The sequence below is a fragment of the Lissotriton vulgaris genome, chromosome 2_1 (assembly GCF_964263255.1).
Source record: "Lissotriton vulgaris chromosome 2_1, aLisVul1.2, whole genome shotgun sequence".
In the NCBI taxonomy this organism is placed as follows: Eukaryota; Metazoa; Chordata; class Amphibia; order Caudata; family Salamandridae; genus Lissotriton; species Lissotriton vulgaris.
Window position 1 is genome coordinate 1,993,988,385 of NC_141687.1, and position 21,736 is coordinate 1,994,010,120.

At 44.8% G+C, this 21,736-nt stretch overlaps 1 protein-coding gene across 1 annotated transcript in view; it reads left to right on the forward strand.

The window, feature by feature from the left end:
• Positions 1-731: 731 nt before the first annotated feature.
• Positions 732-21,736, forward strand: part of IL16 (interleukin 16) — a 471,977-nt gene continuing 450,972 nt past the window's right edge. The window contains exon 1 of the mRNA XM_086958218.1: positions 732-920. The gene's annotated coding sequence lies outside the window, so the exon portion shown is untranslated. The remainder of the gene's footprint in view (positions 921-21,736) is intronic.

The window sequence follows — 21,736 nt, forward strand, 5'->3', positions numbered from 1 at the left end:
GTATGCTTTGTGATTTATGTGTAAAAAAAAAGGGATGGATGAAATAGGATGGCCCATTGGCCCCTTCCGTGAACTCCCCACAGTACGCCATTTCGCTGCACGTGCCGACCGAAGGGCGCGCGACCTGTCCACCTCGTTGCAATATTCGCAGCAAATATTTCAAATTTAATTTCTTATCCAATCAAAATGAGCTTGCCAAAACACACTCTCGTGGCGTTGATGTGAAAGTGCCTCTTGACTGCATGGCAGTCACAGTCCGTCCTTTGATTTTGCTCTATTTATTTTTCGTGAACTGAGCAGGGCCCCTGCAGACTTTCTGAAAGGTGTTTGCACGGGTAAAGTAAGCTATTTTTCTTATTTCAGAGCGAGGCTCGAGCTGAATGAATCATTTCAGTACGCACGAACCAAGGCTGCTGTGTTGCGCTGTGAAATTATATAAACACACAAAGGGCCGGTTCAGCGGCCCCTGCTTAGCGTTAAGAAGGCCCAGGGTGATCTAAGCATCTGGGCACTTTTTTCCATGGCCTGCATTAGCGCGTGCAGCAGTTGGCTGTGTTTTGCTTTCTTGCAGAGCACAGACTGACTTGGAGTCCAAAGGAAAGTTTGAGGTTTTACATTCTGACTGTGGTACGGGACAAGGCGTACGATCTCATTGGTGGAAGCAGCGAAATAACATAGTCATAGCCTTCATACACATCTGTCTTGCAAGCAGGGCGGCTGCTGGAATGCCCACTCTGAAGCAGTAACGAGTTTCTGAGCGCAGGAAAAGGAGTTGGGCTGGTTACACGTTTGCTGAAGAGCACGAGCCGCGCTCCAAAGCTCGCAGAAATTATTTCCTGTCAGGAATGGGAGAAAGCATTTCTTGGAGCTCTCAAGATTTTTCATGAACATTAGCAAGGCATTTTCAATACTTTTCGATGGTAAGTCCAATTTTGCCGTACCTAATTTTTATTGCGATGTTTTAAACTGCGATTGAAAGAAAGGTAAATGTTCCAGGCATGTTTGTGGCTTGAAGGGGGTCCGGGATTGGGGTAGAGCCGGTCACACATATTGGGGCCGACCAGAGAGCAACTTTCCTGTATTCCGTAATTGCCAGCAAGCATCTCTGTTCATTTTAAGGACGTAGTCTCTATAAAATCTTCATATCCCTACATATTTAAGTGTCGGTCGACTGCCACTTACTTCGATTTCTTCTTTGCTATTTCCCGATTATATATACTTCTTTTGGCCGAAGGTTTGGTGCTTCTTTTCTGCATATTGTTTGTTTTATTTTTTACTCTACTCTCTCGAGTCTGCAAGTCAGGTGTTTATGGTGAGCTCACATTTTATATGTCCTTTGCTTCCTGGCACAGTAGCCTGGTGTAGGTAGTAGCTCACAGGGAAAATATTTAACTAAATATTTCACAAGGCGAATTTGTGCTCACTTACAAATATGCATTGTCGGTCTGTACTAGCCGTGAGCAACAGCGCAGAGCTGCTTCTGACCCTGAGCATTCCTCTCGGACATACTGCCGTCTTTTGGTGTGTTTCATATTTTGAATGATACACGTAGAAGATCGAGGGAAGGAGGCCTTTGCATGGCGCACAGAGGGGTATGTTGACAAGGGGATGGTGCCGCCAGAACGTCACTTTTTAGTGACGTTCTAGTGGCGCTGGCGCAATGCTCTTCTCCATATTTACAAAGGGGCACTAAGTGCCTTAACGCTGCCTTGTAAATACAACCCCTTTACACGTATCACTTTGCATGAAAGGGGTGTGCTATGGGGGTAGCTGTGGGCGTTCCACTGCAACACTAATTGTATTTTGACTCGGCCCCAGATTTACAACGATGTTTAACGCCTTGCATGCTGATGACGGCCCCCAGCTGTCATGCACTACAGTGCTCGTGTGCTGATGACGGCTGGGGGCCGTCATGACCGCACCAGCGATCGGAATGTGCCGCACAGGCGCAAAATCGCGGCAGCATGCAAGGGGTTAAATCTGAGGCAGCACCAAAAACTAACGCCATGCAATACCAGGCGTTAGAATGGCGCAACGAGGAGAAATGCTTTTATTTCTCCTCATGTTTTGCTACAGCACATTAAGAAACAGCAAAAGGTGCCCCTTCCTGCACATAAACAATCATTAAATAATGACGATTTGCTATTCCTTGTGCTGCAAAATACAGCACACTTCAAGGTGGCACATCACCATTGATTGTTTATTTCAGGAAGGGAAATCTTCATGCACATAAACAATCATTCCCTGCAATCCAGGCACCCTTACACTATGCTACAACGGTGTATTCATTAGTTCTAGATAGCTAATTTTAGTGCCAGCGCTACAGAAAACACATGGATGTGCAGTATTGTTGTAAATACGGTGCATACCTTTGTTTTGGAAATGTCAGAGTGAAACGCTGCCAAATTTGGCGCAGTTTAGCTCTCTGACATTTCCTTGCAAATATGTCCCATAGTGATCACAATAGCGTTATTGTGCTGTATACCAATGGACAGAAATATTCATATAGGAACTTGTACACAACGAACCTAAAAGGATGTCAAAGGGAAGAAGAGCTGAGATGAGCACTTAGAACGACAAGGGGCACATTAACGAGGAAGAAATGTGAATATGGATAAGTGAATTTTCATGTGGTAGTTAGGTGTGTATTGACTGGTAACAAAGGGTATCACTGATGACAAGGTAAAGTGAGTATTGATTAGATGGTATGGTCTATATTGGTAGGGAAGTAAAAGGGACATTAATGTCAAGATGAGGAGAGTATTGATATTAAGCAAGGTGTATATTGGTAGAAAAGTAAGGTGAACATTGTTGGCAAGTGAATGTCACGATTGATTGTCAGGTGTGGTCCATACTGATGGGGAAGTCCTGTGTTTATTTATGTTTGTATGTTTTATTTCTATATTGCCAGCCTAGCCTAAAAGGAGTGGAGCACTGTACATGGTCAAAGAAAAGCATAAAGTCAAGAAGTGATAAGATAGCTGGTTTGTGGAATGGTCAAGCATAGTGATGCAGTGTTCTTTAAAGAGGTGTGACTTCATTCTCACCTAAATTGGAGATGTTTGTGGCCCAATGAATATGGGTTTGTTGTTCCAGATCCTTGGTATCATAGATGGAAAGGTTCTGCTAATTTGTTTTTCGTTCTTTTTTACAGTTTTTAGTGATCTTGGTTGTGTGCGTGCCAAGAACTGCCAGAGCTGGCGAGCTAGTCCGCAAGATAAACATGTATGGTGGTTGTGATGATTATGCAAATGATGCAGCTGGTTTTGAAGATGGATCAGTTTGCAATGGGAGTCAATGGAGTTCCATCAGGATGGGATGACATGATCCTATTTCTTCTTCATGCCTTGGATGAGAGGACTGAGGGGTGTAGGATGCTCTTAAGGGGTTAAAATAATAAAGTCTGGGAAGACTTTTACCACCATGCAGAAGCAAGAATATAAGGGTTTAAATAGAAGCTCTGAAAGTGCTTTTTGGAGAAAAAAACTGTTTCTCTTTCCTTAGGAGTGAGAAGTGGTACCAGGCCGTCTCTGTTTGCTTGGTAATGATGTGGAGGTGAGGTTAGTTCTTATATACGGTTGGTAAATGGTTCTAAGTTGCTTATGCACAATACTTGATGTTTTGTAGGCATTCCATGATCAGTCTAGGTGCTTGAGCATGTGTAAGGCATGGGTAGGTGTGGAAGGAATATTAGTCAGATGGCTTTGGTGTGCACATCCTGCTTGTATGCCAATACGTTTGGAACACCAAATAATAGGGAATTAGTAACATGGAAGTCAAGTTTGGCAATTCCCAACCTGTAAAAGAAGTATTAACAGGGTACACATTAATTTCGATTTTTTTATCTAGTCTGCTAAAGTTTATGGATATTGATTTACCAACATGTTGGGACAGCAGAAGTCACAAGCCAGTCTCTTTGCCCCTATAACATCATATGCTTGACCCCTTATCCCACCTTTCACCCTTCGGAAACCTCTAATTTGTAGTTTAGGGCAAGGTGTGGAAAACCACAGAAAGTACGCATTGCTTCAAATGTACTGCTTACATTTTGTACCAGCCATTGACTGAATGACGCATGTGATCAAAGGGAGCCATGGAAGTGCCAGGGTACCAGTCAAGCCAGGGCAGCAGCTGCCACCCTTGATTACCCCCAGTATACTTCTATGCTGAAGTTTGCTCTGCATCTTGTTTCTATATAGTGTACCTCACTTTGATATGAGTGTCCTCAACCACTCAGTCCATCCAGGCCGAAATTTGAATGAGAAAAATTAGCATAATAAGTGCAAAGATTATTTGCAGAAAACTATATAATGAATCACGAGTCAAGAGTTGGAGATAATTGATCAGAACCAGTAAAATAATATATTCAGAAATACTGTTGAATATCACTAAATTGTCTAGTTATTGCATAACGGCTTTCATGCGTTGTATCTCTGTGAAGGGGTAGCTTATCTCAGAAAGCAGTGCCAAATGTCACATTGCAAAAAAAAATACAATGTTTTAAAACCCTGTGCTATTAATCAACCTACTTGTGCACCTTGGGAGATCTTTGCCATCCTGCTGTTGCGTCGCTGTCCCACAACAACTTGAGCCCAGGAAATGGGGGGCCAATGGTTCCCGCACAGTGCGTTTTGAAAAGTGCATTGTCACCTCCTGCCGGGCTGGAGACAGTGGGTCTGGCCAAGGGTAGGTCCGTCTTGCAACCGCCAGTGCCAGTTAGAGCCAGGGCAGGGCCAAGCCCCTTGGCTTTGTGACCTAGTGCGGTTTGGCTCCATTAACAAGTCTATTCTCATTCCATTCAGGTACTTTAATTATATTTACCTGTGAGGATTCCCAATATCCTGCTGCATACACTTTTTTTCTGCACTTATGCTAGTTGGGAAAGTTCCTTACCACAAGGCATTAATCTTTAGTGTGGCTGCATATCAACCAGGGTACCACATTGTTCCCAAGTGCTCATTGGCCCTGTTCTGTGCCTGTTTTGACTCTATGCACATTTGATGGGGTGGGACCCTGTCTCCCACCCTATACTACCTAAACCTTTAATATTTGCTTGCAGACGAAGAGGGGCTGCTGTTTTCTCCCCTGTGCCAAGAGCCTTTTAAGTGCTTTACCTTATTCTGCAGCATCTGTAGGAGATTGGAAGAGTCTGGGCTGGACTACCTCCCTTGATTTGTTTTTAGGTCTTGCCTAGGCAGCACTTACACTGTCTCTTTGAGACATGCTGTATTCAGGATATGGGCATAAAGCTCTGCCCACTCAAGGCACTATTTTCTTAAAAGGCTTCAGACAGGACACACACTTGGTCCGAAGCAAGGCTGGCAGTGGTTACTTCACTCACTAGAACATCTCACATTTATATGAGACTCTGTATAAATTTCCCTTCATAAACTCCACACAGAGTACAACGTAATCCAAAATTAAGGTAACACTTCTTTTGGCACATTTCAAAGCTACTAATTGTATACATGGACATAGCTATTTGAATGTACTTGTAGTACTGCCTTGCATGCAATGCATTATGGGTAGGGTATCTTCTGTAGGGTGCAGTACCATATGTCACCAAAAGAGGCCCCTCTTTGGCCACATACTGTACTGCACCCTGAAACATGGCTAGGTAAAAAAACATTGCCATTTATAATGTCAATAAGTACTAACTTTGTAGACATGCATTGCTGGTGCTTGCTCACTAGGGACCTTCAGGAGCAGCTTGCGATACTGCACCTAGACATGTAGTGCTGGTGCCTTGCTCACTAGGGGCCTCAAGGAGCAGCTAGCGGTACTGCACTGAGACCTGCAGTGCTGGTGCTTTGCTCACTAGAGACCTCTAGGAGCAGCTTGCAGTACTGCACCTAGACATGCAGTGCTGGTGCCTTTCTCACAAGGGACCTCTAGGAGCAGCTTGCGGTTGTGCACCTAGACAATCAGAGCTGGTGCCTTGCTCACTGGGGACCTCTAGGAGCAGTTTGCGGTACTGCACCTAGACACACAGTGCTAGTGCCTTGCTCACTAAGGACCTCTGGGAGCAGCTTGCAGTACTGCACCAAGACATGCATTGCTGGTGCCTTGCTCACTAGGGACCTCTAGGAGCAACTTGTGCTACTGCACCTAGACATGCTGTGCTGGTGCCTTGCTCACTTGGGACCTCTAGGAGTTGTTTGGGGTACAGCACTGAGATATACAATACTGGCTTCTGGCTCACTACGCAAGCATTTGCAATGCACAAGGTCTCACATTACTGAAAGTATGAGCTATTGGTGTTGCATTATTATTTGCAAAGCCAATACCTCAACCTATCAGTAATGCAAGACCTATTGCAGTGCAAATGCTTCTTTTAATAAGGTTTTGCAGTTTGCTATTGTGACTTCTCAATAGGCAACCTTTGGATTAATTTCTTCATCTGTATTGGTCTGCCTATTCAATGTTTAACTTCTTTGTTGTATGGTGTTGGTTTTGCGTTGGTTTTACATTCACCTAAAATGACTGAGTGCAAGTTACGTCCTAATACTGAAGGCACAGCTGCCAAGAAAGCAAGCAACTTTAATGGGGATATTGAAAAGGCAGTGGGGGCTATGGAGAAGGAATTTCTCCTTGCTGAAAAATGGCTTTCATTAGCCGCCTTACTTATTGAAGTTAGAGCTCCCACTTGCCTATTGGGCCAGGAAAGTGCAGGTTGTGACATTCCAGTTAAGTGTGCCTCTTCATCTCATTCGCTGTCTGCTAACCAAACCAAAATCTGCAGCCAATCTAGCTATGCCAACACCAATACCTTACGATTCCATAAACTGTATAGAGGCTCTTGGCGAACAATTTGTGCCGTTTAGAAGGAGATTACTGATCTCCTTGACTGGGCAGTGTGAACTCCTGGGGTGTATTGAGGCCAAATTGAGTGAATTGGATGTCTGGCTGGCACAAGATACAATACCACGAGTTACCTGTTTTTCAAGCTGGGGACTATTGCTTCTTTACCCTTCAAACACGAGGTCTATCATAGGGTGTGCTACACAATATGATCTGCCACCTGTTGCTTGTGCCCTGAAGTGAAAAAGTCTATTATGGAGCTTATTAATAAAGCTATTTGCTGGATTAATGGGCACTCAAGCCCCCGGGTAACTTATTCCCTTAGGTTCTTATGGCAGAAAGGGTGAGGTGGATTGGAAGGATGCCCTGCCACATAACTATCTTACACCAATCTTGTTCTTCATAAGTGTGACTATTTCGCCATGAAAGAGAACTTCTTCCGATTTGAAGACCGCTTGTATCTACAAACGTTGGAGACTTCTATGGGGAGTAACCTCGCCCCAAGTCTGGCGAATCTCTACATGCATGCTTTTGAGTATGTGCTGTGTATGGACAATCTATACTGCCCTAATTTCAAGAATTGGAAGCAGTACATCAGTGATATTCTGGTCATCTGGCAGAGTGACGTGAACTCCATCACTTAGTTTCACCACTGGCTGAACTCTCAGAATGATTTACTGTAATGTACTTGTGAATACAGCAAGCAGAGACTGCCCTTTCATGATCTCCTGATCTACCATTCAGCTGGCCTTTTAAAAACCAAACTATACAAAAAACCAATGGCATGCAACGCTTTGCTGTCTTACAACAGTTTTTGCTGCAAATCATTGTGGTACAATCTCCCAGTTGGGCAGTTCCTGCACTTAAGGCGCAACTGCTTTCAAGTACATAAATTCAGGGAACATTCTCACATTATGTCTACCTAACTCCGAGACATACAATATCCTGTTCTACGAGTACCTGCAGCAGCCGAGAGAGCCAGAAGTAATATTTGGGATGCACTACTGGATATCAGGCCTCCCAAACTGCTTTGGAGAGATTGGTATGTGAGGATGTTAGAAATGGGGGTCTCTAGTTGGCAGAGGTATGCACGTTGTTCAAGTAGGGACCCTTCCTTCTTGTCAGGATAAGGGAGTTACACACTTTCGATAACTCCTGCTCACCCCCTTGGTAGCTTGGCACGAGCAGACCAGCTTATCCCAAAGGCAGTGTGTAAAGTATTTGCACCCAGACACAGTAACAAAGTGAAAAGACTACAAATGGACACCAAACCAGTTTAGGGAAATAAAGTATCTGTATCTAAACCAAACAAGACCAAAACAACAATAATCCAACATACACAATTCACAATATTGCTTGTACAAGGTTTCAAGCAATTCTGTCCATAGAAAACTATTGATGTGTGACTTTCACATGATGTACCTTTAGGTGCGTCAAATTTCACAATGCCAAACAACCGCAGAGAAGGGAAGAATTGCAAAATACAGTAATGCCTCAGTTCCTGAGTCCTTGGGGAGGAAATGTAACAGTTATGCTGCACGCAGGAGAAGTGATGCTTCGAATCCAGATTGTAGGGGAAAGTGATGTGCCAATTTCTAGACGGCTCTCGTCTGCGAGTAATGCTTCAGAAGACTTGCTGCACAGGTGCAATATGTTGGAAATCTGGACGTGCTGGAGGTCGAAGCAGCGGAAAAACAGGTGTTGGACTGATTTCTTCAGCTGAGGTCCCACGATGCGTTGATTCTTCCAGCCGCACAACAGATCTTGCGTCGAAGTCGGTGCTGTGATCTTGGAGGTCAGTGCACTGGACTCAGCGTGAGGCGGATATTTCAGCCGCTGACAGGCGCTGCGGTAATTTTTTGGCCGCAGTGCATGGACATTTTTCCTGTTCTATGGTGCAGCTTTGGAAAAACAGGTGCTGGAGGTGCAATGCATTGGGTTTTGCTTTGGTTGGTTTCTTCAAGCTTTTTCAGCTCCCAGCAACAAGAATAACCTCCAGAGGTCCAGAGCTGGAATAGGCATCTCCTGGCAGGTCAGACCTCCCACCAGTGGAGTTCAAGGAAGCTAGTAGTGAAGTATTTGTGTCCCTGAAACTTCAGGACAGGAGGCAAGCACACACAAGCCCTTAGGGGGTCTTCACAAGCAGGTTCACAGCAAAGATCCAATCTTTGTCATCTCCTTGGCAGAAGCAGCAATGTTGTAGGCCAACCCAACAAAGCAACACACAGCAAAGAGGCAGTCTCCTCCTCACAGCGCTTCAGCTCTCCTTGGCAGAGGTTCCTCTTGATTCCAGTAATCGAAAGTTCTGGGGTTTGAGGTTCAATATTTTTACTTTGTTTCCTCTTTGTAGTCTTTATTTCAGAGTCCCTGAGCTCAGTACAAACCAATTCAGTCGTCCCTGGTCCAGCTTTACCACAGGGGATCCCGACCTGGTCCATAGCCAGAGATAGCAGAATTATTATTTAATAGTGCTTTCATGTGATTCTCTAAGGAGCAGCCAACCTTCCTACAATGAAAATAGCTTTTGGAGGCTAGTCATTGTTACGACTTGTTAACTTTACATTTCTACATATCCTACTTTTAAATGCCATGCACCCTGCTACTAGGCCAACATAGGGGTGATTTAATAACATCTAAAAGGGAGGTTTTCTTTGATCAAAAAGGGTCAATTTGACAGGTAGGCTGCAGTGTTTAAAACTGTAATAACCAGGCTACAGTGGTAGGTCTGGAGTCATGTTTGTGTTGTCACACTGGTAAATGGCACAGTAGTGCGCTAATTCCTATGTGACATTGACCTTTCCTTGCCATGGGTGTATTTTCTGACCCAGTATACTATGGACTCACTTGAAAGTTTAATATGCTAAATAAGATTACAACAATTTCTACATGTTTAAGGGGGTTACAGGACATGCACTAGGGCCTGGTTAGTAGTGTCCCAGGTGGAAAAACAACAGTTGATGGACAGAATGCAGAACAATGTCATACATTCATCCCAGTACAGAGATCTTGGCCTAAATCCAACGTTTTTTCGCTTGCTCACCATGCCATTCCAGTTTGAATCCAGCCATGTGCAAATCAGTCTTGGCCCTGTGCCCCATGGGAACAGTCCAGTCTGAACCACCAAGCCAGGTCCTCCCTGGATTGGAAACAAGCATCCTAGGGCCAGTTTGGGGCTTTCAGCCCTCATCAGCCATGATAGCTTGGTTCCAGTGGCATGGAGAGCACGGGACTCACGTCTGAGCATACCCGTCCCACTCGGGGTGACAAATGCAAAAACAACAGTTGATGGACAGAATGCAGAACAAAGTCATACATTCACCCCAGTACAGAGATCTGGGCCTAAAGCCATCGTTTTTTTGCTCACCATGCCATTCCAGTTTGAACCCAGTCATATGCAAATCAGTCTTGACCCTGTGCCCCATGGGAACAGTCCAGCCCGAACTGCCAAGCCAGGTTCTCCCTGGACTGGAAACAAGCATCCTAGGACCGGTTTCAGGATTTCAGCCCTCATCATCCAGGATAGCTTGATTCCAGTGGCATGGAGAGCACGGGACTCACGTCTGAGCATACCCGTCCCAATCGGGGTGACAAATGCAAAAACAACAGTTGATGGACAAAATGCAGAAGAATGTCATACAGGGAAGACATGGCTTGGCAGTTCGGAATGGACTGTTCCCATGAGGCACAGGGGCAAGACTGATTTGCATATGGCCATGTCTGAACTGGGGTGGAGTGGTGAGCAAAATAATGATGGATTATACCCAGATCTGTGACTGGGAGTGAATGTTTTGCCAATGTGTCCCAGAGCACAAAAATGTTAGGGCCATCCAGTGCCTATAAAAACTCACCATGTTTTGCAGTGAATGGACTTTTTCAGGCTTTTTTGGCAGGGTGCATAGTTGCAGTGCCATGAGGACTCCAAGGACAACACAGCAAAATATAATGCAGTATGAGGCATTTTTTATAGGTGCTTCTGTCGAGGTATGCAGCTTTAAAAGCATGTTAATTTTAGAACAGGGATTAGAAATCAGATTAATTAAAAAGTGAAATGCAAAAGAGGCTAAGAAGAGATTTCATCACACAATCAACAAGAGATTGAATCACTGATAAACTGTACTTTTGGGAATGAGAGATAGCTGTGAACGATGCTTAGCCTAAACCTGCAAAGTAGACTTCTTCCCCTGGGATAGGTTATATTAGATAGCTAAAAATCCAACACTGCCTGCATTTTACAGAATAATATTGCCTATCAGAGAGGATTTAGCAAGTTCCATCATCTCATATGTCCCTTTGCTGCATGCACAAAATGCTTCCTAGCCCTAGAGTTGTCAGTCTTTAAGACTCATTTGGGAATAAAAAAGAATGAAGGATTGCCTTACTCACATAAAACTGAAATGTATGTAAAGCAGTGACAGAATTCTCTGGCCCTTAGAGTTGAGACAATCCTGGATAATTGCTCTACTTAAGGAGGTTTTTTAAGTTAGACCGGACCGGTATCCAAAATAACAAGAATTTGCAATGCAGTAGGTCTCCCATTTACGCAAGTTTGAGCTATTGGCATTGTAAATGACAATGCCTTTTATTTATGTTTTGGTTTTTAAAACATAAATAAAAGGCATTGCCATTTACAATGCCAATAGCTTAAACTCACATAAATGTGTGACCTATTCCATATGCACCTAAAAAAACAACTAGAAATGACTTTAGCATGGAACTACACTACCTTCAACCGTGCCTCCTCTCATCCAGCATCTGGTTTAGAGGAACACATTTTTGCCTCATCGACAGGTGCCTGAGCACTGCACAGGATCAAAGGCACGGTCACTGTAGTGTATTAATGATAGCCCACGAGAGGGGTAGGCCTCACAGTCGTGAAAAACTAATTTGGGGGCGTGTCACTACTAGGACATGTAAAGATTAAACACACATGTCTCACTGTTAACTTACATGTCACCCTGCCCTTAGTGTTACTTAGGGCCTACCTAGGGGGTTACAGATGCAAGAAAAGGAGAGTGTGAGGCTTGGCAAGTAGCTTTAAGTGCTAAGATGAAGTGGCAGCAAACTGCACACACAGGCACTGCAATGGCAGGCCTCAGAAAGGTTTGACAGGCTACTTCTGTGGGTGGCACAATCAATGCTGCAGCCCACTGCCCCTGGGTATATGGTATACCACCTTACAAGGGACGTACGAGTACATTAAATAGGTAAATCAGGTAAACACCAATTGCACATGATTAGGGAAGAAGTACATGCACTTTAGCACTGGTTAGCAGTGGTAAAGTGCTCACAGTTCTGAGGTCAACAGGTACATTCAGCAAAATGTGAAGGCAAAAACCAAAAAGACCACCCTAAGACTGACAGGTCTAACAAGCATTAATTCATATTTTACAAACTATGTATGAAAATGTTTCTAGCCGTTTACTGGTGGAGGGTAAAACAAAGTTTTTAATCCTTTATAGGCTTGTTAGGGAAAAGTCCAGCATGGCTTAGATAGTGAAATAACTTTAAGGTTTATTTAACTGTGAGGATATTTTAACCACAAAATGTAGTGTGCCCTACCTTTATATATTCGCACCCTGCACCATGGGCATATAAGGCGCACTTAAAGGGTGACTTATACATTTCTGAAAATAGGTGTTTTCTACACTGCAAAGGTACTTTTCTCTGCCAACTGTCTCTACAGTTAATTTTAACTACATCTTAGCCAAAGCATAGTGGTGTTCTTGGCAGCAATATATTTTTGTCACATATACGGGTGGTGTAAAAACGCACTGCAGCCCATATTTACCATGTAACTTTCCAAGCCATAGTTGCAAGTAAGGCACCTTTTACAATGTATTTATATGGCAATTAAATATTCTTACTAGGGGGTTCTAATGTACAGCACATGGTTTAGTGAGGACGCACATGTACTTTTTTTTATTGTTTTAGCGGTGGTAAAGCATACTGAGCTTTAAAGTGAGCAAAAACAGGGTCCAGAAAAAGGAGAAAAATCTGGGGTAATCATGAAGGCAAGGCAGATTTGCTATAGAGGGCAACAAGATTGGGGGTTCCCCGTTTTAGATTACTGGATGGAGAGACTGATAAGGGTCTTCACTTCCTTGTTAGGTATCACAAAAGGGGCCCCTTACGAGTACCAATCTGCTGTTTGAGGGGTCCCTCGGGAATAGGGGCTCAACAAACAATTGCCTAAAAGCAAATATTCTGGTGAACTTTCAGGGACAAAGGAAAAACTGCAGGGGTTGCAGTTGTTCAGTTACTTTCTTTTTAAAAATGCTTTGATAATTTCAATTTCATTTTTCAAAAATCAGAAAAGCAGAAAAGACAATAGCAAATATTCAATTTCTCGAACTGAGACTTTATGTTATGAAAAGAACGAGAAGAAATCACATTTTCTTCGTCTGTAACCAACATGAACCCTAGTTCAACCCACTTCCAAATCCCTCATGAGACAGTGATGTAGCTGTATTTACTAAATATATACTGTATGGTGCGTGTCACATGTTTTCTTCTCAAAGAAACCTAACTGAGTCTGAACAACCATTCCGGTCAAATATTCACTGTGTTAGCTAGGACACTGTCTCAGATGAAAGAATGTTTTCTTCTAACTGCATGCAAATAATGGATGACCCTCTGTCTCATGAGGGTACAGTTAAACACAGTAATTGTGTCCATTTTGGCATCATATGTTACATTGTTTCCCGACTAGTCCCGTAGATGGGACACTGCACAGTCAAACGAGAAAACCTATACCATGAACCAAAGTAAGCACAACTGAGAGAAAGGAAAAAACTGCTAAAACACAAGTAAAAGCACCTGGTCAGGAAAAGAAAAACATTGACAAAGCCAATAAGTCTCGGCTGTACAATGCAGAGCTATTGGTGTTGTCAGTGCTTTCATGAAACCACGTGTTTGCATGCACGAAGATACACGTGCACACATGAAATTATTTATGCAATGATTTTTCAAATCAAGAGAAAAAAAACATTTTTAAATGCGTACCTACATTACAACACATGCACAAGCAAAAATAAAAACACAAGTGATGCTAGGAGGGTGAGGGAACGAACGTGGCGTGTGAAGGAGATGGGGGAACGTTGAAGTGGGAAGTAGCCCAGAGCTTAGAGATTAAGAATTCTTAACATAACAGAAAAAGTAGTTCTCTAAATGCAAGCACCACTAGCAGTGGAAGGATAAAAGTCAACCAATCAGAACACTTTGAAAGCAAAACACTCCAGGGCAGGATCAACACATGAACAGAGATTAAAGACATCGAATCGAGTGGAGGCTACTGATATAAATACCAAAGCCATCCAATCATTATTATGAGGCTGGCCCAAAGCCCACTGTGCATATTGTAAATAGTAGGTCTGACCGACAGGCAGCTAAAGCTGACTGTAGACAAATCCTAAAAATAACCAGATGGATAGGTGAGAAAACTGTTTACTTATACTTCCATATATGGCTTGTCCCGAGAGAATATTCCATTGTGTTTTGGATCATGTCATTTATTGACTTAAGACTGTGATTGCCATAATATTGTTCCAGCTGGAAATAGCAATTGGTTTAATACAGTGATCTGTTCTTTTAGTGAGCACGTACACATGCATTCTTACAGACATTTATCCACACCCTTGTACACATCTCGCAAATAAACAGGTAATGTTTGCTTCAAGGATGATTTGAATGAGCCACATCCACTAACTGTATCTTCCACTTACATACACACTTGTTGCTTGAGAAAGTATTAGGCTGATGCTCTCTCGGTGGCTAATTGTGTCTAATTGAAAGTGAATCTGAGTACAATTGAGGCACACAGGCTGAATGTGTGATGTGAGTGAGTGAGGGGTGAGACACTCACTTACCCATAAAGTGACTGAGCAATATGAGAGAATTTCTGTTGGTGGGTGTGCAAGAAGTGCTATTGGTGCATATGATAACAGTTTGTTGTGGGCATAATCAGAAACAGTTGTAAAGGCATATGGCATCATGGCTTCTGCAGTGGAAGTATGGGTATACCCAAGTTAACTGACAGTGGCCCTATACTGCATTTACCCCCATATGTGCATATACTGAACACGGGACAGTACCAAGGGTTGCAGACAATCTTAATTGAATCAAAATGTTACACAGACTACACTCCCCAATTGCAGTTGTCAAAGGTTGTACACGTTGTTCAGAACATCTCGTTGTTACACACACATTGTACTGTCACTTGCCATTAAGTGTGTACCATTCAGAAACACTACAAATGTCATGTGACCTTCAGCCTACAGCTATGCAGTGTGGGAATCCTACACATTTACTGAACATGCACCATCAATTAAACCCTCATTCAGAAGTTGAGAACCATCTTATGTTTATCAAACAGTGACACAGACACAAACATGTGCTATGTACTCAGGAGGAGGGTGGGCGCACACTGCCTCACATCCCAGCACACAGTTTGCCCCGATGCATCATAGTAAATGCAGCACATGATAACACTTACTTCAGGATAGTTGTCCTCCTTCAGCAGAGAGCAACACATTCTTTTTTGGGGTGCTGAAAATGCTGCCCAAAGTCTTCTCAGGTCTCGGTACCACTCGCTGTGCGCAGGTGCATTGTTAGACGGGAAACCTGAGGGTCGGCCGAGCAAGGGGGAGAGGCCTCCTGGCGAGGGTCCTCTCCTCAGATCGTACGGACGGGCAACCACTCCCCCCACAGAGGGACACCACACAAAGATAGATTCTCAACACTTTTATCGGTATTCTTAGGCAGGTTAACGGAACGTTACGGAAGGAGCAGGATACTGGGATCCCTGCAATTCTAGTCTCTGTGGGAAGGGGGTAGCGGGACAGTCTCGGTACCGGTCTGGTACAGGGGCATCGGGCGGTCAGCTCTCGATCCTCGAGCTGGAGGGTTCTCGAGGATGAGCCGCGGCAGCGCCAGCAGGCCTTCAAAAGATGGTTTACGAGGATGAGCCGCAGCAGGGCCAGCAGGCCTTCAAAGATGGTTCACGAGGATGAGCCGCGGCAGCGCCAGCAGGCCTTCAAAAGATGGTTCACGAGGATGAGCCGCGGCAGGGCCAGCAGGCCTTCAAAGATGGTTCACGAGGATGAGCTGCGGCAGCGCCAGCAGGCCTTCAAAAGATGGTTCACGAGGATGAGCCGCGGCAGCGCCAGCAGGCCTTCAAAAGATGGTTCACGAGGATGAGCCGCGACAGCGCCAGCAGGCCTTCAAAGATGGTTCAGGAGGACGAGCCGCGGCAGTGCCAGCAGGCCTTCAAAAGATGGTTCACGAGGATGAGCCGCGGCAGCACCAGCAGGCCTTCAAAGATGGTTCACGAGGACAAGCCGCGGCAGCGCCAGCAGGCCTTCAAAAGATGGTTCACGAGGATGAGCCGCTGCAGCGCCAGCAGGCCTTCAAAGATGGTTCACGAGGACGAGCCGCGGCAGCGCCAGCAGGCCTTCAAAAGATGAGTTCTTCTCGGTGTCTCTCGACTCCAGGATACAACTGGCTTCCTGCTCTGGAGCTGCCCCAGTTATAGGTCTGGTGCCCTTTGATGTCCGGACCCTCGCACTTGGAGCTCGGGGGGTCCGGGATGAGGGAGTCCAGACACCCAGCAGGGGGGTGGAGCCAGCGCCCAGGGAGGCCGGGGGCGATCGAAACCAGGCGGATGGGGAGCCATCGACACTCCTTCTCCCATTGACTCGCCGAGTGGTCTCTTTACCCCCTGGGTGGATGTTGGTGCCTCGATGTCGGGGCTTGGCTGGGCCTGAGGCTGAGGTCGACCCGAGGCCACGAGGCCTGGTCGTAGAGGGTCCAAGATGGCGGCTGGGCCGGGGACGGTGGTCCGGGAAACGGGGTCCGGGCCAGCCGAGAAGGTTGCGGACATGAGTCTGGGGAATAGCTGTGTAGCCCGGAGGGCGGAAGGTGCGGCTCTTGTCTGGGGAACAGGGGTGACGGTGTCCGGGACCCGCCATGCGGGAGGGGTCGGGCCACGCCACGAGGCCGGGTCCAACATGCATCAACCAGAGCTTGTCAGCTCATTAGCTTAAGGGAGCCTTTTCAAAGAGGAGAGTGTTGGCACACACTGCCTCACATCCCAGCACTCAGTTTGCCCCAATGCATGATAGTAAATACAGTGCATGATAACACTTACTTCTGTGTCAGGCTTTAGCTTTTCACCCTTGTTGGTGCAGCCAGTGCTGTGTATCTCCAGACACGTGTTTCAGGATAGTTGTCTTTCTTCAGTAGAGAGCAACACTTTCTTTCTAGGGGTGCTGGAAATGCATTTAAATGCATCAGACATGACCCGCTGTCAAATGTTGTAAGCCATGTTTGAAGCATTTGAAACATGTGAGGGGTACACACTTTCAAAGGCCTATAATCTTCAGCTGCGAGCATTGAGTGGTTAACAGAGTGGGCAACAGTGTATGTACCCCATTCATAAAAAAAACCTGGGCTAAATCCAAAAACTACAGGCCATGATCAGTATTTAATTTGAACCAGTGGGTTCTGCTGCTAGGCACTGGCATTTAATTGGTAGCACCAGCACTTATGACAGTCTGCACATGGTGGCGTTGTTTATCTAATTTAGAAATACGCACAAGAACAATTCCTTATGCATTAAAAATGACAAATATCTGCCGCTCAAGCCATTCTTATAGTTTTGGGGACCTGAAATGGTTTGCATTGTCACACTTGTGGGAGTGTGAAGGTTTGTAGTTGAGTTGGTACTGTCATTGTCAGCGCTGGCTGAGCTAGTGGGTGGTGTAAGCTGTAGTGGCTTCCTGACTTGACCCCTTGAACTATATTTTGTATATCCTTTTCTTAAATTTCAATAATGAACATGAGTGCAAAGGCATTAGTCTTAGCAGCAAGGCATTTTAGTTTAGCACTATGTCCTACTAAAGTAGGAAAACCTAGCCAATTTTCAAATTGTAGCCTGAATTGCCTTTTTTTGGTGCACATGCGAGGAAATAAATTTCGGAGGAAGGTTACCTGATTATCAAGAACATTTATACAATAGATATTTTTAAACTCGTATACCAATTATTTACCTAGATTGTCAACCTCAATAATGTTTGTTTGTTTTTGTAAATTTCATGTGTTTTGCAGTGAAATATTTTGTAAATTACTGTGCCTCATGTCAGACGTACACATAGTGCACAGCTGTATGCTTCAGATGCTCGCCAACATCTGTCTTTCACCAGAAGGTAAAGAAGGTCAACTGAATGCACTGAAGGGTCTACCTCAGGTCTACAAAAAAAGAAGGAGAATGAACCACATCTGAGGCAGGTATTACACATAGATTTCCTATGAAACCAAGACCTGTGTGACCCACACCCAATACATGGTCGAATTTAGTGTATGTATTAGTGTTTTTAACCCCTTGCATGCTTGTGACGGAACCGTTCCGTCACAAGCCACGGGTGAGCTGTGCTTGTGACGGAACGGTTCCGTCACGGCCCGCTCGGCGCGCCTGCGCGGCGATTTCCATTCAGCGGGCGTGTTCGTGACGGAACCGTTCCGTCACAAGCACAGCTCACCCGCGAGCCGTGACGGAGCGGTTCCGTCACAAGCATGTGACCGCCGCGCGGCCGCCCTACCCCCTTAGCGCTGCAGCGGAATAGCCGCGGCAGCGAATGGGTTAAAGAGTTCAGCGCTTCAGTACAACCTAGAATGAAATCCAAGTAAAATCAGAAAAATGTCTAGAGCCACAAGAATGAAAAAAAGACAAACCATGGAAAGATAATACAATAAAAACACAATTAAAACCATCCTGTATCTAGGTTACAATAATAAAAAGAAAGACAATACAGCACACCATAAAAGCACATGGACATATGTATGCAAAATATTTTTGCTTACATTTGTATTTATTTTCTGACCCACGTAATCTTTTCGTTTTGGGCCCGCCCTAATTCACTGATGCTTAACTTCTGTTTTTTTTTGTTTGTCCTCATTTACCTCCATGGTTTCGAGCCGCTGTACCGTCCAACAAGAGAATACATTTGCGCTGCCTCAGCCAAGACTGAGAGGGATTGGTAAATAACGAGGAATAGCCAATTACCTGCAGCGCGACGGACTCCATGCCCTTCAAGAACCTCGTTTCCAGGATGGCAGCTACCAACCCTTGAGCTAATTGCCACCATTGCTGATACCAACCAGAGTATCGAAAGAAGAGACAATGTGGCGCAGCATGAAGATTATTACCATGGCCGCGTAATCATCGGACCTGGGGAAAAAAAAAACAAAAAAAAAGCCTAGTACCGTCAGTGGGATCCTGCGAGAAGATGCCAAAAAGCTCTCTTGTCTTGTCTTCCAACTCTGGCGAGATCTAGTTTCGAGATTTGAAGGATTGATGTACGCCAGTCATGAAAGGAGGGAGGAAAAGCATCTTTCCAACGCTTACAAATCTCTCTGCGAGCGGCCAGGATGGAATAGAACAGAAGATTCCCTGCAGAACTTCTAGTCTGGTCCACAACTCCAAAGATTACAAGGCAAAGGTCGATCGTTTCTGTATAACAGAGGGAGGATGTGAGCCTGCTGCTTATTAAGTTCCAATATGATGACAAATGAGGGCAGTCAAAAAACATATGCGCATCAGAGGCCTCTTTTAAGCCACACCGTGCGCAAGCCACTGAGCCCCCCGGGGAAAACTTGGACAACCTTTGTGGAGAGTAGTATGCCCTATGTAGGGTAAAAAGATGGTTTCTGCAGAGCCAGGCTGGTTTAACTAGATCCCACAAAACATTGCAGGATGCTAGCCACTGATGCTTCACATTCGAGTCTGGCAACCAAGGCCCCCACAAGTTCTTCCAAGATTAGGCTGTACCATAGTGATGTTTTTTTCTTTACAGGTGGTTTATCAAACTAAAGAGATTCAAGATGACAACCCCCCCCCCTAGCGGCAGGTAATTCCTACATGGGATTTGGGTGGTGAATGCTTGGGCCCAGCTCGATATTTGCAAATATTTAAATCTAGAGAGACCGAGCCCCACCTTGTTTATTAGACATTCCCATGGAAGCAGGGTCCGCTCCACAAACAAATCTCCCCAAGCTGCTATTCCGGCCTCTCTTAGTGGGAGTGCTAGAGTGTCACCCACCCAACCTGGAGCCGCGGGAAGATCCCATATTGGAGATCTGCTAGAGTAGTACCCTAATTTTAATGAGGATCTCAGCTTAGCCCAAGTTCTTGCCTGGCCCTGCAGCACCTTCAGTTTCACCTTTTTTTAAAATTTGGGGTTGCCAAATTTAAATAAGAAGCCTGACTGGCCTACCCCTTCACCCTTCAATAAGGCCAAAAACATACTCCCCAATCCCACATCCGTCGGCATTTTTAGCAGCATTCGTGCATGCGATAGTTGGAATGCCCACGCATAGATCTGCAAATCAGGACCTGCCAGGCCCCCCTTTTCCCTGCGGCGCCTGATTTTCTTCCACGCAATCCTTGAATTTTTCTTATTCCAGATAAATGAGGTAATGTCGCCCTGTAACTTAGCCAACCAAGACGGATCAAAGTAAAGTGGGATTGTATTAAATAAAAAAGAAACCTTTGGGAGAATAGTCATTTTCACCAAGTTTACTCGGCCTAATAAGGACAGGGGAAGGTGCATCCAGGCTCCCATAAGCTTTCGGCATTCTTTCGCAACTGCAGCAAAGTTTAAATAAGCGATTAAATTTATATCTTTGACGATGTTTAACCCTTGATATCCTAAACTTGTGCTGAGTTGCTCATTGAATCCCGATAGGTCGTCATTCCACGCCATTATGTCAGTCTTTGAGGCGTTTCCCTCATATCCTGAGTGTTAGAACTGGCTATTTCTGGTTGGCTAAGGCTGACGCCAAAGCTAGGCAGAAACCACCATTCTAGTCAGGGCAAGGGAGTCACACGCCAAGATAACCCCTGCTCACCCCCTTGGTAGATTGGCACGAGCAGACAGGCTTATCCCGAAGGCAATGTGTAAAGCATTTGCGCCAGCACACAACAGCAACAACATCCTAGGCACACCACAAAAGGAACTCCACACAAGGTTATATAAAAATAACTTCTGTATTGTAAAAACACATCAGATAGAAGTCACACATGTACATTGTGCCAACTGGCATGGGCAATATTCACAAGGGATTCTTTACACAGGACAGGGCCACGTGGGCACCTGTCAGAATCAGCACTTAGTAGAAAATAGCACTTCTAGAACTTAGAATAAGTATAGCACAAAATAACAGTTATAGATCACATCCAGTAACTACTGGGAACAGGTAAGTACCACCTACGCAACCCTAAACACCTTAGGAGAATGTCACGCAGGGAACCAGGACCTCACTAGGACCACCTGTACTAGAAAGAACAACCACCTAAGAATAAAATACATTTAGGGGTATAGGTAAGAACACATTACACATGATGCATCACAACATTCAGAGGTGTAAGGAAAGAAAACACATGATGCAAAAAAACACATTCAGCGGTGTAAGAAAAGAAAACACATGATGCATAAAAACACATTCAGTGGTGTAAGGAAAGAAGAACACATGATGCATAAACCAACACATTCAGAGGTGTAAAATCAAGGAAGACACATGATGCATAAAAACATTCAGAGGTGCCAGAACATAACTCAATAGCGCAACAACACATGATGCCCAAAAACATTCAAAGGTGTAAGATCAAGGTGCGTAATCATATTAAATGCATTACATTTCCTAGCACCACATCACATTGCACAAAACTCACATTAGGCAATTACCATCACATAGATAATCATATTGCGCCTAAATAAAATCACATACCAGCCCCCATCTAATAAAGGGACTAAAGAGCCCTGTGTCCAGAATGTCAGGGCGCGCTGCCATGCAGGGCCAGTCAGGGGTGCGCCACTGATGCAAAACCTAAACGGTGCAGGTGCCCACAACTTGCTGGGCACCTGGGAACAGAACTGCCCCA